Source organism: Armigeres subalbatus, chromosome 3 (assembly GCF_024139115.2).
Source record: "Armigeres subalbatus isolate Guangzhou_Male chromosome 3, GZ_Asu_2, whole genome shotgun sequence".
In the NCBI taxonomy this organism is placed as follows: domain Eukaryota; kingdom Metazoa; phylum Arthropoda; class Insecta; order Diptera; family Culicidae; genus Armigeres; species Armigeres subalbatus.
The window spans coordinates 309,945,609-309,963,168 of record NC_085141.1 but is presented as its reverse complement, the minus strand read 5'-3'; the positions used below and the strand labels follow the sequence as shown (position 1 = coordinate 309,963,168).

Below are 17,560 nucleotides of genomic sequence, written 5' to 3'. Positions count from 1 at the left end.
TGCAATTCTCTTTGGATTCAAACACTGTCACGTTCACATTAATAATAAAAAGCGGACGCATGGTGCGTTGTTCAACTGCCAGCAAACAGTCGTTTTACCTACATGAGTTTTCCCAGTTTTTCAGTGATATAATATTACACATTGCCTGTCATTAGACGAGTTTGTACTATTCCATTTTATTCCACTACTTTAATCTACCTCGAGTCAAGTGTGAGACACTGAAGACGGCCTTACTGTTGAGGTCAAAATAAGTATCTGTCAAAGGTATAATAAAATAGTGGAATTAAATGGAATAGTACAAACTCGTCTTATGACAAGTGAATATATTCAACTAAAAGCTTAAAATATTTTTTTATCACACATTACATTTTGGACAAACCTTCCCACAGTAATTAACACCCTAATAAGTACTTGAGTTACACGCTATGGTGGCTAGCATTGACATCACAGAAAGCAGACATTCAATTCTAATTCGAGAAATGCGCCAGGCGTGTAATTTAAAATTATTCATAGGCAGCAGGATTGTGGAGGCGCTTTCATCGCTGGATTGCGATACGAATGTTAGTGTTGTAATTGGTAATTAGTCATCACTAATTGTCGCTAAATCCTGTTATCCAGTGCAAATGTTATTAACGTGTTTTAATTTTCCCATAGAAATCTGTTCTAACTTATATGTCTGTTGTTTGTGTGGACTGAACCGTAAAACGTTGACCAGCGTTGTTTGTTTTTATTTTTTTTTACGATTGTTATTGTCACAAATTAGCGGTTCATTAGCAATCGAGAACAAAGACGTAGAGTAGGCACATGTTGAATTGTTTTTATAGCAATTGTGGTGTGTACACATGCGGCTCATTTGGGAAAGTGCGGGGTAGCGGCATGCCGCATAATGGAGGTTGATTTTAGTGGATAAAACAAGTGACGCGTGCCGGTCCATTTGAGTAGCGTTGATGGGCATGTTTTGTCTTTTGGTCTAATGTGGACATAGCTGGTATGGGACGATTGTAGCAACAATTGTAGCACGATCGGACGACTACGATAAGCTGCTAGTAGTACTGATGCAAAATTAACCTTGGTGTGCATCGTATAAAGTGTCCACAGTGCAATTGCATTACTTTCAAAGGTCGACAACATTTCGCCTTTTGGAATAATTTTACCGAAGTGTTGAGTAAGACGGCATCAGTGTGTGTTATTTACACTGCGTGAGTTTCATTGCCAAGTTTCCAGTCGAGAAACAGCTCGTGTACGAGACATCTTGGTGCACTCCCCACAACAACCCCTGTTGTGGTGAGTGCACTAAGTGTATGCGATAACTGGCGAGGCATTATGTTGCTGTGTACTCAAAGTTCTATGCAAAGTTGGCCTAGCCCGGATTCAGGAGAAGATCGATGCAACTCTCCGGCGGCAGCAGGCCGGATTCCGTGCCAGAAGATCCTGTGTGGACCATATTGTTGCACTCCGTATCCCTTTACTTGGTATTTATTGACTACGAAAAAGCTTTCGACCGTCTTAATCACGAAAATATGTGGGGCGCCCTGAGACGCAAAAGGGTTCCTGAGAAAATCATTGGCCTCATCGACGCACAGTATGAGGGCTTCTCGTGTAGAGTGCTGCATAATGGGGTCTTGTCCGATCCTATCCGGGTCGTAGATGGTGTAAGGCAAGGATGTATTCTATCACCGTTACTGTTCCTCATCGTAATCGACTGTGAACCAAACCGCGGGCTCATATGGCAGCTTATTACCATGAAGCACCTAAACGACCTCGATTTGGTTAATGACGTTGCACTCATCGCTCAACGGCGCTCTCATATGTAGAGTACTACTCTTCAGCAAGTTTAATCATCAACGTCAACAAAACCAAATCGTCGGATGTAAACACGGGGACCCCTTCCAAAGGCGTAAGGATCAAGAAAACAAGGGCTGCCTTTGCGAATTAAAGATGATCAGGAAAAACAGGCAGATAAATGGACGCACCACTTTTTTCTCCAAAACTAACCTTAGTATATAAGAATCAAGGAAAACTGTATTAAAATTATGTTTTGGAGCTATCCGCCATGAGCTTGAAATGGTTCTCATTCTTGTCCAATTCCAATTGCACATTTAAATTTTAAATAGGGGTAATGACGGCTTTGGCAGGTTTTGTTCTATTATTGGCAGGGGGGTTTTTGTCGACCGATTTTTCAGTCAATTTTGCACCAACTGTGCGGTAATTCATACCATTTTGGTCGCTTGAAATTTATGGAAATAGATTTTAAAACTAGGAGTTGTTTTTCCACTTACCCTAGTGGGATGGGGTAAGTGGAAAACCCATGTTACCTTGACCTTCAATAGTGATGAGTAGTTACATATAACTAAAATCAATACGATAATTGCTCTGAGTATCTTTTGTGGAATAATTTGGGCTGGTTTTGCCTTCTTGAACACTAAGTGTACGTAAAATCTATATTTTCGCCCCAAAGATGAACTTTTTAAAGGAAAAATGGGACTTACAGGGTTTTAAACTAATCAACTTAGTTTAACGAATTGAGATGATGTCTGTATGTGCGTATTTGTATGTATGTGTGTGCGCAAAGCACGTACAAAATTACCAGCTATTCTTAAGCACTTGTCCTTAACCAATTTGTTCGCAAAAAAATTACATTCAACGGCGAAACTTGTTATGAATGAAAATGAATGTGAATTATCCAATATATTCACCTATCAGTGCTGTTTTTAACTTTCTTATACATTTTTTTTCATATCTAAAACATGTGAAAGGCATCAATACCGATTAGTGGATTAATCAGGCATTTTCTCATTTATATTAGTCCAATTACCACTGGTATCACAATGATAACAAAGAAGGAACATATTAAGATTCATAGCTTTCGAAATAAACCCTGTAGAGAAGAAAAAAATTGCGCAATTAAAACATTATCCACTTCCCCCGCACTGTTTGATACCTGGGGTAAGTGTAAAATCTTTGAATTATTTGCTTTCTTGGTACAAACCACTACCAATTGAAAGGGATTAGTTTAATTGTATTTAAATGGTCACCTGTGATATAGATTCACTTGAAAAAAGGACAATTGGTGCAAATATGAATTGATTTTATGAATGCAAAAATCAACTTTTCGCGAAACCTAAAATTACAGTTCAAGCGTTAACCGGGTTAGTGTATGCATTATTCAAATTTTAACATAATATTAGTGTGAGCATCAAAGTATATTCTTGCATAATGTTATGATGTGGTAAAAACTGTAAAATATATACAATTCCAATTTTTCGTGTCGATTTTTACACTTACCCCCTTTTTCCACTTCCCCCAGTGTACCTTATAGTGTAAATATTGTGTTGTGGCAATATGAGTTTCAAAACTCATAAATTTCAAATGATTTTGGGAATATAACATTTTTGTATTTTTTTTTTCATTTCACCTGACCACTTTGTAAGTGGTTCCGGAGATCGTTACAGTAACCTAAGATGGGATTAATCTGGACCAGGTATAATGGGTATCAAACTTCATGAATTTGAAATGATTTTGCACATAAGCTTTTTTTTTACTTTTCAACTGGCCTTTCTGTAGTCGGTACCGGAAATCCTGATGAACCGGATAGCAACCAAAGGGTGGATGAATCCGAACAAGGCCAGGGACCAGGACCAGGATTGATTTAATCTTTCAATAATATCCCGGATCTTCCAAAAATGTCATATTTGCAGTGTCATTCGAAAGTCTGAAGTTCGATACCCATACAGCCCATAAATTCATTACAGTTGCATGTTTGCTTGATTTCCTATCTTCATGGCACTGTTTACAAATTTACGAATTTTCTTCTGCTCTCATTGTGGTCCCCAAAAAATGGTAAATTCGACCGCATTTGAGCCACCGGGATAACTTCGGCCACATGACATTTCCGATTCTAACAACATGTTTCCGGAAACTAGAAATCTGCTCGAGTCCAATGCTGAAAAAATAAGCAAATCCGTCGAATATTCGATGAGCAGTGGCATTCTGAGTTTGATAGTGAACAGAATATTAAGAAAACGAAAAACAACTTAAAAAAGTTTATCGATCTAATATCGATCATCCGGAGGAATTCCCGGAGGAACTTCCGGAGGAATTCCCGGAGGAACTTCCGGAGGAATTCCCGGAGGAACTTCCGGAGGAATTCCCGGAGGAACTTCCGGAGGAATTCCCGGAGGAACTTCCGGAGGAATTCCCGGAGGAACTTCGGAGGAATTCCCGGAGGAACTTCCAGAGGAATTCGGAGGAACTTCCAGAGGAATTCCCGGAGGAACTTCGGAGGAATTCCCGGAGGAACTTCGGAGGAATTCCCGGGGGAACTTTCGGAGGAATTCCCGGAGGATCTTCTGGAGGAATTCCCGGAGGAACTTCCGGAGGAATTACCGGAGGAACTTCGGAGGAATTCCGGAGGAACTTCCGGAGGAATTGCCGGAGGAACTTCCGGAGGAATTCCGGAGGAACTTCCGGAGGAATTCCCGGAGGAACTTCCGGAGGAATTCGGAGGAACTTCGGAGAATTCCGGAGGAACTTCGGAGGAATTCCCGGAGGAACTTCGGAGGAATTCTGAGGAACTTCCGGAGGAATTCCCGGAGGAACTTCCGGAGGAATTCCGGAGGAACTTCGGAGGAATTCCAGAGGAACTTCCGGAGGAATTCGGAGGAACTTCCGGAGGAATTCCCGGAGGAACTTCGGAGGAATTCAGGAGGAACTTCCGGAGGAATTCCCGGAGGAACTTCGGAGGAATTCGGAGGAACTTCCGGAGGAATTCGGAGGAACTTCGGAGGAATTCCGGAGGAACTTCAGGAGGAATTCCCGGAGGAACTTCGGAGGAATTCCCGGAGGAACTTCGGAGGAATTCCCGGAGGAACTTCCGGAGGAATTCGGAGGAACTTCCGGAGGAATTCCCGGAGGAACTTCCGGAGGAATTCTGGAGGAACTTCCGGAGGAATTCGGAGGAACTTCCGGAGGAATTCCCGGAGGAACTTCGGAGGAATTCCCGGAGGAACTTCCGGAGGAATTCCGGAGGAACTTCGGAGGAATTCCCGGAGGAACTTCCGGAGGAATTCCAGAGGAACTTCGGAGGAATTCGGAGGAACTTCCGGAGGAATTCCCGGAGGAACTTCGGAGGAATTCGGAGGAACTTCGGAGGAATTCGGAGGAACTTCCGGAGGAATTCCGGAGGAACTTCCGGAGGAATTCGGAGGAACTTCGGAGGAATTCCAGAGGAACTTCCGGAGGAATTCCAGGAGGAACTTCGGAGGAATTCGGAGGAACTTCCGGAGGAATTCCCAGGAGGAACTTCGGAGGAATTCGGAGGAACTTCCGGAGGAATTCCGGAGGAACTTCGGAGGAATTCCCGGAGGAACTTCCGGAGGAATTCGGAGGAACTTCGGAGGAATTCGGAGGAACTTCCGGAGGAATTCCCGGAGGAACTTCCGGAGGAATTCCCGGAGGAACTTCGGAGGAATTCGGAGGAACTTCCGGAGGAATTCCCGGAGGAACTTCGGAGGAATTCGGAGGAACTTCGGAGGAATTCGGAGGAACTTCCGGAGGAATTCCGGAGGAACTTCGGAGGAATTCCCGGAGGAACTTCCGGAGGAATTCCAGAGGAACTTCGGAGGAATTCCAGGAGGAACTTCTGGAGGAATTCCCGGAGGAACTTCCGGAGGAATTCCGGAGGAATTCCGGAGGAACTTCGGAGGAACTTCCGGAGGAATTCCGGAGGAACTTCGGAGGAACTTCGGAGGAACTTCCGGAGGAATTCCCGGAGGAACTTCGGAGGAATTCCCGGAGGAACTTCGGAGGAATTCCCGGAGGAACTCCCGGAGGAATTCCCGGAGGAACTCGGAGGAATTCCCGGAGGAACTCCGGAGGAATTCGGAGGAACTCCTGGAGGAATTCCCGGAGGAACTTCGGAGGAATTCCAGGAGGAACTTCCGGAGGAATTCCCGGAGGAACTTCCAGGAATTCGGAGGAACTTCGGAGGAATTCGGAGGAACTTCCGGAGGAATTCCCGGAGGAACTTCGGAGGAATTCCCGGAGGAACTTCGGAGGAATTCGGAGGAACTTCCGGATGAATTCCCGGAGGAATTCCGGAGGAACTTCGGAGGAATTCCCGGAGGAACTTCTGGAGGAACTTTCCGGAGGAACTTCCGGAGGAACTTTCCAGAGGAACTTCGGAGGAATTCCGGAGGAACTTCGGAGGAATTCCCGGAGGAACTTCGGAGGAATTCCGGAGGAACTTCCGGAGGAATTCCCGGAGGAACTTCCGGAGGAATTCCGAGGAACTTCGGAGGAATTCCGGAGGAACTTCGGAGGAATTCCAGGAGGAACTTCGGAGGAATTCCCGGAGGAACTTCGGAGGAATTCGGAGGATCTTCTGGAGGAATTCCAGAGGAACTGCCGGAGGAACTTCCGGAGGAATTCCCGGAGGAACTTCCGGAGGAATTCCCGGAGGAACTTCCGGAGGAATTCCTGGAGGAACTTCCGGAGGAATTCCCGGAGGAATTCCCGGAGGAACTTCCGGAGGAATTCCCGGAGGAACTTCTGGAGGAACTTTGCGGAGGAACTTCCGGAGGAATTCCCGGAGGAACTTCCGGAGGAATTCCCGGAGGAACTTCTGGAGGAATTCCCAGAGGAACTTCCAGAGGAACTTCCGGAGGAATTCCCGGAGGAACTTCCGGAGGAATTCCCGGAGGAACTTCCGGAGGAATTCCCGGAGGAACTTCCGGAGGAATTCCCGGAGGAACTTCGGAGGAATTCGGAGGAACTTCCGGAGGAATTCCGGAGGAACTTCCAGGAGGAATTCCCGGAGGAACTTCCGTAGGAATTCCCGGAGGAACTTCCGGAGGAATTCCGGAGGAACTTCTGGAGGAATTCCCAGAGGAACTTCAGAGGAACTTCGGAGGAATTCCTGAGGAACTTCGGAGGAATTCCCGGAGGAACTTCCGGAGGAATTCCGGAGGAACTTCGGAGGAATTCCGGAGGAACTTCGGAGGAATTCCCGGAGGAACTTCCGGAGGAATTCCGGAGGAACTTCGGAGGAATTCCTGGAGGAACTTCGGAGGAATTCCAGGAGGAACTTCGGAGGAATTCCCGGAGGAACTTCCGGAGGAATTCCCGGAGGAACTTCGGAGGAATTCGGAGGAACTTCCGGAGGAATTCGGAGGAACTTCCGGAGGAATTCCCGGAGGAACTTCCGGAGGAATTCGGAGGAACTTCCGGAGGAATTCCGGAGGAACTTCGGAGGAATTCCGGAGGAACTTCCGGAGGAATTCCAGGAGGAACTTCCAGAGGAATTCCCGGAGGAACTTCCAGAGGAATTCCCGGAGGAACTTCCGGAGGAATTCCGGAGGAATTCCTCCGGGAATTCCCGGAGGAACTTCCGGAGGAATTCGGAGGAACTTCGGAGGAATTCCCGGAGGAACTTCGGAGGAATTCCGGAGGAACTTCCGGAGGAATTCCCGGAGGAACTTCCGGAGGAATTCGGAGGAACTTCCGGAGGAATTCGGAGGAACTTCGGAGGAATTCCCGGAGGAACTTCCGGAGGAATTCGGAGGAACCTCGGAGGAATTCCTGGAGGAACTTCCGGAGGAATTCCCGGAGGAACTTCCGGAGGAATTCGGAGGAACTTCCGGAGGAATTCGGAGGAACTTCCGGAGGAATTCCAGGAGGAACTTCGGAGGAATTCCCGGAGGAACTTCGGAGGAATTCCCGGGAGGAACTTCCGGAGGAATTCCGGAGGAACTTCGGAGGAATTCCGGAGGAACTTCCGGAGGAATTCCGGAGGAACTTCGGAGGAATTCGGAGGAACTTCCGGAGGAATTCGGAGGAACTTCCGGAGGAATTCCAGGAGGAACTTCGGAGGAATTCGGAGGAACTTCCGGAGGAATTCGGAGGAACTTCGGAGGAATTCCGGAGGAACTTCGGAGGAATTCCCGGAGGAACTTCGGAGGAATTCCCGGAGGAACTTCGGAGGAATTCGGAGGAACTTCGGAGGAATTCCCGGAGGAACTTCGGAGGAATTCGGAGGAACTTCGGAGGAACTTCCGGAGGAATTCGGAGGAACTTCGGAGGAATTCCCGGAGGAACTTCGGAGGAATTCCCGGAGGAACTTCCGGAGGAATTCCCGGAGGAACTTCGGAGGAATTCGGAGGAACTTCGGAGGAATTCCCGGAGGAACTTCCGGAGGAATTCGGAGGAACTTCGGAGAATTCCCGGAGGAACTTCCGGAGGAATTCCAGAGGAACTTCCGGAGGAATTCCGGAGGAACTTCCGGAGGAATTCCCGGAGGAACCTCCGGAGGAATTTTCGGAGGAATTCCCGGAGGAACTTCCGGAGGAATTCCCGGAGGAACTTCAAGAGGAATTCTCGGAGGAACTTCCGGAGGAATTCCCGGAGGAACTTCCAGAGGAATTCCCGGAGGAATTCCCGGAGGAACTTCCGGAGGAATTCCGGAGGAACTTCGGAGGAATTCCCGGAGGAACTTCCGGAGGAATTCCGGAGGAACTTCGGAGGAATTCGGAGGAACTTCGGAGGAATTCCCGGAGGAACTTCGGAGGAACTTCCGGAGGAATTCGGAGGAACTTCCGGAGGAATTCCCGGAAGGAACTTCGGAGGAATTCCGGAGGAACTTCGGAGGAATTCCCGGAGGAACTTCCGGAGGAATTCGGAGGAACTTCGGAGGAATTCCGGAGGAACTTCGGAGGAATTCCCGGAGGAACTTCGGAGGAATTCGGAGGAACTTCCGGAGGAATTCCCGGAGGAACTTCCGGAGGAATTCCCGGAGGAACTTCGGAGGAATTCGGAAGGAACTTCCGGAGGAATTCCGGAGGAACTTCCGGAGGAATTCGGAGGAACTTCCGGAGGAATTCCGGAGGAACTTCCGGAGGAATTCCCGGAGGAACTTCCGGAGGAACTTCGGAGGAACTTCCGGAGGAATTCCGGAGGAACTTCCGGAGGAATTCCTGGAGGAACTTCCGGAGCAATTCCGGAGGAACTTCGGAGGAATTCCCGGAGGAACTTCGGAGGAATTCAGGAGGAACTTCGGAGGAATTCCCGAGGAACTTCCGGAGGAATTCCCGAGGAACTTCGGAGGAATTCCCGGAGGAACTTCCGGAGAACTTCCCGGAGGAACTTCGGAGGAATTCCCGGAGGAACTTCAGGAGGAATTCGGAGGAACTTCGGAGGAATTCCCGGAGGAACTTCCGGAGGAACTTCGGAGAATTCCCGGAGGAACTTCGGAGGAATTCCCGGAGGAACTTCGGAGGAATTCCAGAGGAACTTCAGAGGAATTTCGGAGGAACTTCCGGAGGAATTCCCGGAGGAACTTTCGGAGGAATTCGGAGGAACTTCCGGAGGAATTCCGGAGGAACTTCCAGGAGGAACTTCGGAGGAATTCCCGGAGGAACTTCCGGAGGAATTCGGAGGAACTTCCAGGAGGAACTTCGGAGGAATTTCGGAGGAACTTCCGGAGGAATTCCCGGAGGAACTTCAGGAGGAATTCGGAGGAACTTCCGGAGGAATTCCCGGAGGAACTTCGGAGGAACTTCCGGAGGAATTCCGGAGGAACTTCGGAGGAATTTCCGGAGGAACTTCGGAGGAATTCCCGGAGGAACTTCGGAGGAATTCGGAGGAACTTCCGGAGGAATTCCAGGAGGAACTTCCGGAGGAATTCCCGGAGGAACTTCCGGAGGAATTCCCGGAGGAACTTCGGAGGAATTCGGAGGAACTTCGGAGGAATTCCGGAGGAACTTCGGAGGAATTCGGAGGAACTTCCGGAGGAATTCGGAGGAACTTCCGGAGGAATTCCCGGAGGAACTTCCGGAGGAATTCGGAGGAATTTCGGAGGAATTCCCGGAGGAACTTCCGGAGGAACTTCCGGAGAATTTCGGAGGAACTTCGGAGGAATTCGGAGGAACTTCCGGAGGAATTCCCGGAGGAACTTCCTGAGGAATTCCGGAGGAACTTCGGAGGAATTCCCGGAGGAACTTCGGAGGAATTCGGAGGAACTTCCGGAGGAATTCGGAGGAACTTTCGGAGGAATTCGGAGGAACTTCCAGGAGGAATTCCCGGAGGAACTTCGGAGGAACTTCGGAGGAATTCGGAGGAACTTCGGAGGAATTTCCGGAGGAACTTCAGGAGGAATTTCGGAGGAACTTCGGAGGAATTTCGGAGGAACTTCAGGAGGAATTCCTGAGGAACTTCGGAGGAATTCCAGGAGGAACTTCCGGAGGAATTCCCGGAAGAACTTCCGGAGGAATTCCCGGAAGAACTTCCGGAGGAATTCCCGGAAGAACTTCCGGAGGAATTCCCGGAGGAACTTCCGGAGGAATTCCCGGAGAAATTCCTGGAGGAATTCCCGGATGAACTTCCGGAGGAATTCCCGGAGAAATTCCTGGAGCATTACCTGGAGGAGAGACTTTCCCCTTTTCACTTCTTCCTCCTAAGTTTTCACTTCTTGTTTCTCACTTCGCACTTCTCCAATTTCACAGTGAGAAGTAAAAAATAAAGAATGAGAAGTGAAATTCTTATTTTTTACATTGAGAAGTAAGAGGTGTAAAATGAGTAATGCAAAATTAGAATCGAGTGATGAAGAGTGAGAAGTAAGGTGTCCGGCTTCTCACTCTTCTTTTCTCACTTTTTTCTTCTCACTGTGAAAAGTGAGAAGTTGAAAATGAGGAGCTAGAAATGAGCAGCGAGAACTATGACTTCTCACTTCCTTTTTTCACACTAAGAAGTGAGATGTCTCACTTCTTACCTCTCACTCTTCATTTCTCACATCTCACTCGTAGTTCTCGTTCATAATTTTTCATTTCTGACTTCTAACTTCGCACTTATCGTAGTGAGTACTGTGAAATAAGAAATGAGAAGTGAGACGTTTCAGGAGTCATCCATTAATTACTTTCTCATCTAACCAACTGTTCCTTTCCCGTGGCGCTCACAGAGATGCCTCGGTTACTTGTAGCAATGAGTGCCAAACTATTTTTTCTCAAGAAATTATTTTGAGCTTTTTAGTGGATTGTCTTCACTTGTCATAAGTCGAGTTTGTACCTTCCCATTTAATTCCACCACTTGATTGTACCTTGACAGATACGTATATTGACCTCAACAGTAAGGTCGTCTTCAGTGTCTCGTACTTGACTCGACTATTTTTTCTCTCCTAATCAAAAACTGGCTTTGAGGACGTAGGCGGCATCGTTCTTGTCATTGAATTATTGAAACTCCAAATCATGTACAGTGAGCATAGCTTTTCAATCCTAAGAAGACTGTTCAGTTGGTGACCTTTTTGTTGTTTTCGGCCAATCACAATCAGCAGCTTCGAAGTGTACCGTAAATCAAGCTCAGCTAAGCTAAGCAAATGATTTTTTTCTGCCGAACGACGAACGACATTTCGGCCCAATGATCTATTCGTCTAAATGATGATTTCTACCCTTGGAGACCCTTGCAATTTTTGCAAATAAATTTGGGCAGCCAAAAATGTTTATCGGATTTGCTAGAGATCATTCTCAGTAAAGAGGTATGAGATGAATTATGTTTGATTATGCAGACGTCTTTTTCAACCACATGTATCATACTGAAATACCGGCTTAGGCACGCTTCAGTAATTTTTCATCAAAATCACATTACTCTCGGTTTGTGATTGTAATAAAGTTTTACTATCGTACATTAACTACTGCAGTCCTCAGCTCGATATGAAATGTTTTCTTATTGGCCACACAAGTAGCGTCAACATCAACGTCGTCTCGTACAGTTGCAACACGTAAACCCAAAAAGATGGGAACTGTGCACTTCCATAACTTCCGTCGTAAAAAGTAATATTCCTGTTTAGTGCAACCTTGTTCGCATGTTAGAACCTGAGTAAACGTTGTGCACCGTTCCAGAACGATGTTTTTTTGCGACTCCTGCACGTAACTAGATTAAATCTTGCTCGTTCTCTAAAGAGAAAACCGGCACATATTGTCGGCAGGTAGACGGAAACGTTTTCCACTGGAACTGAGGTAACCAAATCCTGTCCTCTTCGCAGGAGATGGGGAAGTTCGACAGCGCGACCAGTGATCACAAATGCGCCACTATTATTGCATCGAAACCGAAACACAATTCCACTTCTGCCAATTTCCGGAAAACTCTTCCCCGGAACATGGTGCGGGCTCGATTCCAATTGAGTTTCCATTCATTGTTTCCAATAAGAGAAGCACCACTCGAAACAAAGAACTCTTTTTCGACATTGTGTTTTGCTGCGCTATTGTTTACCGGGGAGTATTGAGCACATTTATGTTCGCCCAACCGTCGAATAAAAAAGCAACACCAACACTCAAATATGTTTTGTGTTCTGCATCTTTCGCTTGTTGATTCTTCCTTCATTAGAGCTAAGTTTTCCCACCGCATCAGCATCAACATCAGCACTTTCCGGGTCGAGTTGCCTCCTGCGCCCTTGCATTCTGCAATGACGACGACCAGCACGAGAAACAACGCCGACTTGGCAAGAAACCAAAACGTCCGTCGCCGCCGCTGACGTCGTCGTCTTCGCTCTGAGCTGAGGCGTGGGAAGCACCCGCCCGACACCTCGCCATAAGCAAAACTATCAGACCTGGGGGCCCACCGCACGCGAGACAAAACGACGACAATGTTTGCGAACACGATGACGACGCGCAAGGCCGGGAGGAGCACACACACGACACGACGGCGGGGAAGAAAGGTGAAATTAAATAACACTTTTACCACTTGAACCACCTGAGCGGCAACTGAGCCAGCAAGACGGTTCTATTACAATATTTATACACTTCTTGGCGAGCTTCCAAAACCGTCCTGCCGGGCGACGACACCCTCACCCTGTACTACGACGGCTACGTTACACATTTTACAGTCCCATCATCGTGCTGAATGGATGATTGTGGCAGCAACTGGATTTCGATAAGCGGCTCTTGAATGGGTTCAACCTTGCAGTAGCACCTGCGTTTTGTTTGTTTTTCGGCATTTTCCATCGATCTCATGCCACACGGTTGGAAACTGTCACAGGCGTACGTAGGAAATGTTGTGAGTGATTAAGGTCTAAAGTAATTATTGCTTATCTAATAGTTTTCGTGGTTGAGCTAATATAAGTATAACTGATTTGTCAAGTTGTTCAAATTTGATTATTTATATTTAGTTTGTCGTCTTATTTCGTGGCTATACTCAAGGCTTGTGGTCTTTCCGTGTGCTACGGGGCGTAAATATACAGGAAATTGTGAACCTTCCTGTCACAAAACTGTACGCACGCCTTTGTAAATGTTCGAAAATATCCATATGTTCCAAAACGAAGAGGAATCCTTTATCCATCTAAACAGAGGTTAGACGACTAATAAATTTGATTCGGTGGTGTAATTAAATATAAATGGCACCGGTAACGGATAGTACTTGGAGGCACGCGACAGACGACGGCGGAAAGGCAACAGCTGTTTGGAGTCGATAGTGTCTACATTAGAGTGATTCAAATGTTGCTTTTTCACTGTTTGGACAAATACTTTTACTATTTGAATAACGAATTTGTCTATAGTTCGAATGTGCACCTTTCAAAATTTGTAAGAAAGTGTTTATGAAAATAATATCTTTTGTAGAAAGAAGTACGTGTCTGCATAAACCTCTTTAATAATATGAATCTTTTGGTACCTAGTATATAATTTTTTGTTGATGCGTGAAGGATTCCTATTCAAACTTCGAATAAGCTGTGTTCAGACAACTGGCTCAAAATCCAGGGTGTCCGTTGGATTGGCAGATATCGTCATTCAAGCATGGAGCATGGTGAGTAAAATTGTCAAAATTTGAGTCACTCTAACCTACCGACTCAAGTGATGTATCGACGTGCACAAAAGTTTGCTTAAGAGCTATGCACTTTTGGTCGATGGAATCGTTTCCTTTTTTGTTTGTTTATGTTCCGATAGTTGAGTGATAAGTCAGGTGGGCTCGGTAGGTTGGTTCGTTGTTACACTTACTGTATGAGGGTCTTTTCTTGGCGCCAGCGCGGCACGGTGCGATATCCACTAACAAAGTGAGATATACATGTTTAAATCCCTTGTGATACTTTTGGATTTTGTATTCAATTTGCATGTTTCATATTTTATGACTTACTAGTTGGATTAGATGTTCCAACTATTCTGTTCAAATGGTGTTGCCCTGCTCGAATAGTGAGCGAATACATTTGAATTTTGCATATGAGTTTATATGACAAGGTCTGTTAATATACCACGTATGGGTTCAGTTTAGCCTTGCAGCGTGGATAATTGTTCATATAAACTTTTTAAAATAAAGAAATTCGTCACAGTGCAATCGTACATAATTATGCTCAAGTTGTCTCTCTTGGTTCCAAACCATGCCCAGTAGCGCTCCAACCTAAGGATTTCTCCAAATTGATGGATATCTCTGAAGAGGTTGTCAGAACTTTGGCTGAATTAGAGTAGACTTGTGCTCGATTGAAATTTTATCGGCGATATTTAATTCCAGCGGCGGTGGCGTTAGTGAGCTTATTTTTGCATGAAAATTCTCTGGAACTTTTCCAGAAATTCTATCAGGAAGTCTACCAAAAACCTTTTGAGGTTTCTCCTAAATTTCTTCGTAAGTTTCTTCCGGATTACTTCCGGAAGTTCCTCCAGGTGTTTTATGGAAGCTCTCCGAAGCTCATCCAGGAGTTTTTGCGAATGTCGTGTCCGTAGAGGACACCGGTCTGATGAGCGATTTGTAGATTGTCAGTTTGGTACGGCGGCGAACTCTCTATTCGATCGGAGCGTCTTTGGAGTCCAAAGTATGTACGATTTCCAGCCACTATGCGTCTCCGAATTTCTGCTTGGTATCATTTTCGGCAGTCCAGTGAGCCAAGTGCACAAATTTTATATCACCTCGATTTCATCACCACCGATGCAAACTCGCGGTGGGTGGCTACATTGTCTCTCTTGACCTCTTCCTATCAGTACTTCTTCTCTTGACGTGTTGATGACTAGTCCGATCCGCTTTTTCCTCTTCAGTCAGATGTAGACTTCTCCATCTTCTCAAAGTTACGTGCCATAATATCTATGTCGTCGCGAAGCCAAATAGCTGGAGACTCTATTGAAAATTGTACCACTCGTGTTAACCCCTGATCTTCGTATTACCCTTCCAAAGCGATGTTGAATACAGAATACCGCAACTTCCGCAGCTCGGAATTTGAAAACCTGCTGCTCACCGATCATCGTCCTTGATCAATGCCTTTGATCGGAAATCCGTGTTCGTGCATTAGCTCCATAGCTGGTCCCGATCGATTGTATCATATGGCTTTGAAGTCGATGAATAGATGATGTGACGTTGTATTCGGGATTTCTGCAGATTGGCGAATGGCGAACACCTGGTCCGTGGTGGAAAGTTCGCCCATCCGCCTGGTACCTCACGAACTACGTGCAATTGGTGCTAGTCGAGCATAAAATTTGGGAGAGTATTGTAGGCGGCGTTCAGCAATGTGATTGCGCGGTAGTTGCTACAATCCAGCTTATCGCCCCTTTGTAGATGGGACACACGACACCTTCCATCCACTCCTGCGGCAAAACTTCCTCCCAAATCTTGGTAATGACCCAGTGCAGCGCTCAGCCAGTGCCTCACCACCGTGTTTAAATAGCTCTCCTGGAGTTGGTCAACCCAGGGCTTTGTTGTTCTTCAGCCGGCCAATCTCCTACTGGATTTCCTGAGATCCGGAGCCGGTAGAAGTATGTCCTGCGCGCGTTCCTCCAGGTCCACCACCATACCGCATCTTCGTCTGCGACATCGCCATTCAGGTGCTCTTCGTAGTGCTGCTGCCACCTTTGGATCACCTCACGCTCGTTCGTTAGAAGGTCTCTGTTTATGTCCTTACACATATCAGGCGGTTCAACTTCCTAGAACTTTCGTGTTATTAGCGCGGTACAGTTGCTCCCTCTTCACGGTCTCGATCTTCCTGCTTAACGCTTTTTCCTCCGGAAAATCAAGTTTTGTCTGCTGCCTGTTTGTATCGTGCTTCGTTTGCCCTCGTGCGGTGTTGCAGCAATCTCGCTCATGCTGCATTCTTCTTCTCACATTAGCCGTCACACCAGTCGTTTCTCTGATCCGGGGCACCGTGCCGTGCAGTGGTTGTGGTGTACTAATTGCGGATCGAATACTCTCCAGCCATCTTCAAGAGTCGCTGCGCCTAGCTGCTCTTCCGTTGAGTGCCATCAGCTGCTGCGTATTCTTGGGCAGTCTACCGTCTTGTACGCCCAATATTAGCCGCGGCTGACTTCGACGCGTGTTGTACACGTCGAGAGTTATGAGCGCAGGCATACTGCAACGAGGTAGTGGTCGGATTCAATATTCGCACTGTGGTAAGTGACGTTCGTGATGCGGAGAAGAATTTACTCCGATTAGAACGTGGTCGATTTGGTTTTCCGTTTCTGGTTAGGTGATCTCCATGTGACCTTGTGGATATTTTTGCGGGGAAAAGGTGCTTGGACTACCATTCCACGGGAGGCTAGTGATATTCATGTTGTTGAGTCCTTATCTAGAATGCTATCAGAAATCAGGAAGGGAGTGGTTGATTCCAGTCTTAGAAATAATAAAAGCTTGTGGATTACTACCCTGGCCACGCCCATCTTCACCGTAACTGGGGAGAGGAAGGAAGTGTTGGTGTGGTACCTACTTAACGAGAAGCCGACTTAGCAACATCCTCATAAGTACCACGGAGTTGGATAATAGAAGGTATTTGTTTGGTCAGGATTTGCCTGTAGCCGGCAATGTAACCATGGTAGATCTTACCCCTAACACACCACGTAAAGGATCTATCACTCGTGTGGATCGGCGAGGAAAAACAGCGGCGTGACCAATAACGAATTGTGGACATCAAATAAACAACCTAAATGATTTAGGAATATGAAAACATGTGCGTTTTATGGAGCAACATTGAAAAATATCATAAAAGATTTCTACTCTATTCATTGTATATACAAGTAAGCAGGATTCGAGTGATGATCCAGCACCAAGATGTAAAATACGGAGAAGGATTTGCTGAACCTCATTCGAAAAACCATTAGCGAAATCTCACGAAAGGGCATTTTGCCGAAAGAGTTATTAGGCCGTCAGAATTATTTGGCCAAAAAGGTCGTTTGGCCGAAAGGGTAATTTGCCGAATAGGACTTTTCCAGCACACACGTTGATTTGGTTGAAATAACTCATATGACCAAATTTATCGTATATGAGTATAATAGACTGATTTACAACATGTGTGTTGCTCGGGTCGCCGAATAGGTCATTTATTTCGGAATGGTCATTTCATTTCGGAATGAGAAAAGACGTCACTTCTCACTCTTCATTTTTCTATTTTCACGTAAAGTGAGAACGCGAAATGAGACATCTCACTACCACTCAAAGTACTCACTTTCCGCAGTAGGAAATAAGAGGAGAAGTGAGACTTCTTACTTTCACTCCTCATTTCACTTCTCACTGTGAAAAGTGAGAAAGTGCGGATAGTGAGACGTCTCACTACTCATTTCGCGTGCCAATTTTTCAGTGAGAAGAAAAAGAGGAGAAGTGAGACGTCTTTCTTCTC

The 17,560-nt window shown here is 46.4% G+C and overlaps 1 protein-coding gene across 1 annotated transcript in view; it reads right to left on the bottom strand.

The window, feature by feature from the left end:
- The window catches only part of LOC134225229 (hyaluronidase Tab y 2.0101-like), a 167,183-nt gene extending 154,573 nt beyond the window's left edge, over nt 1–12,610 (bottom strand). The window contains exon 1 of the mRNA XM_062705122.1: nt 12,593–12,610. The gene's annotated coding sequence lies outside the window, so the exon portion shown is untranslated. The remainder of the gene's footprint in view (nt 1–12,592) is intronic.
- Between the last annotated feature and the right edge of the window lie 4,950 nt (nt 12,611–17,560).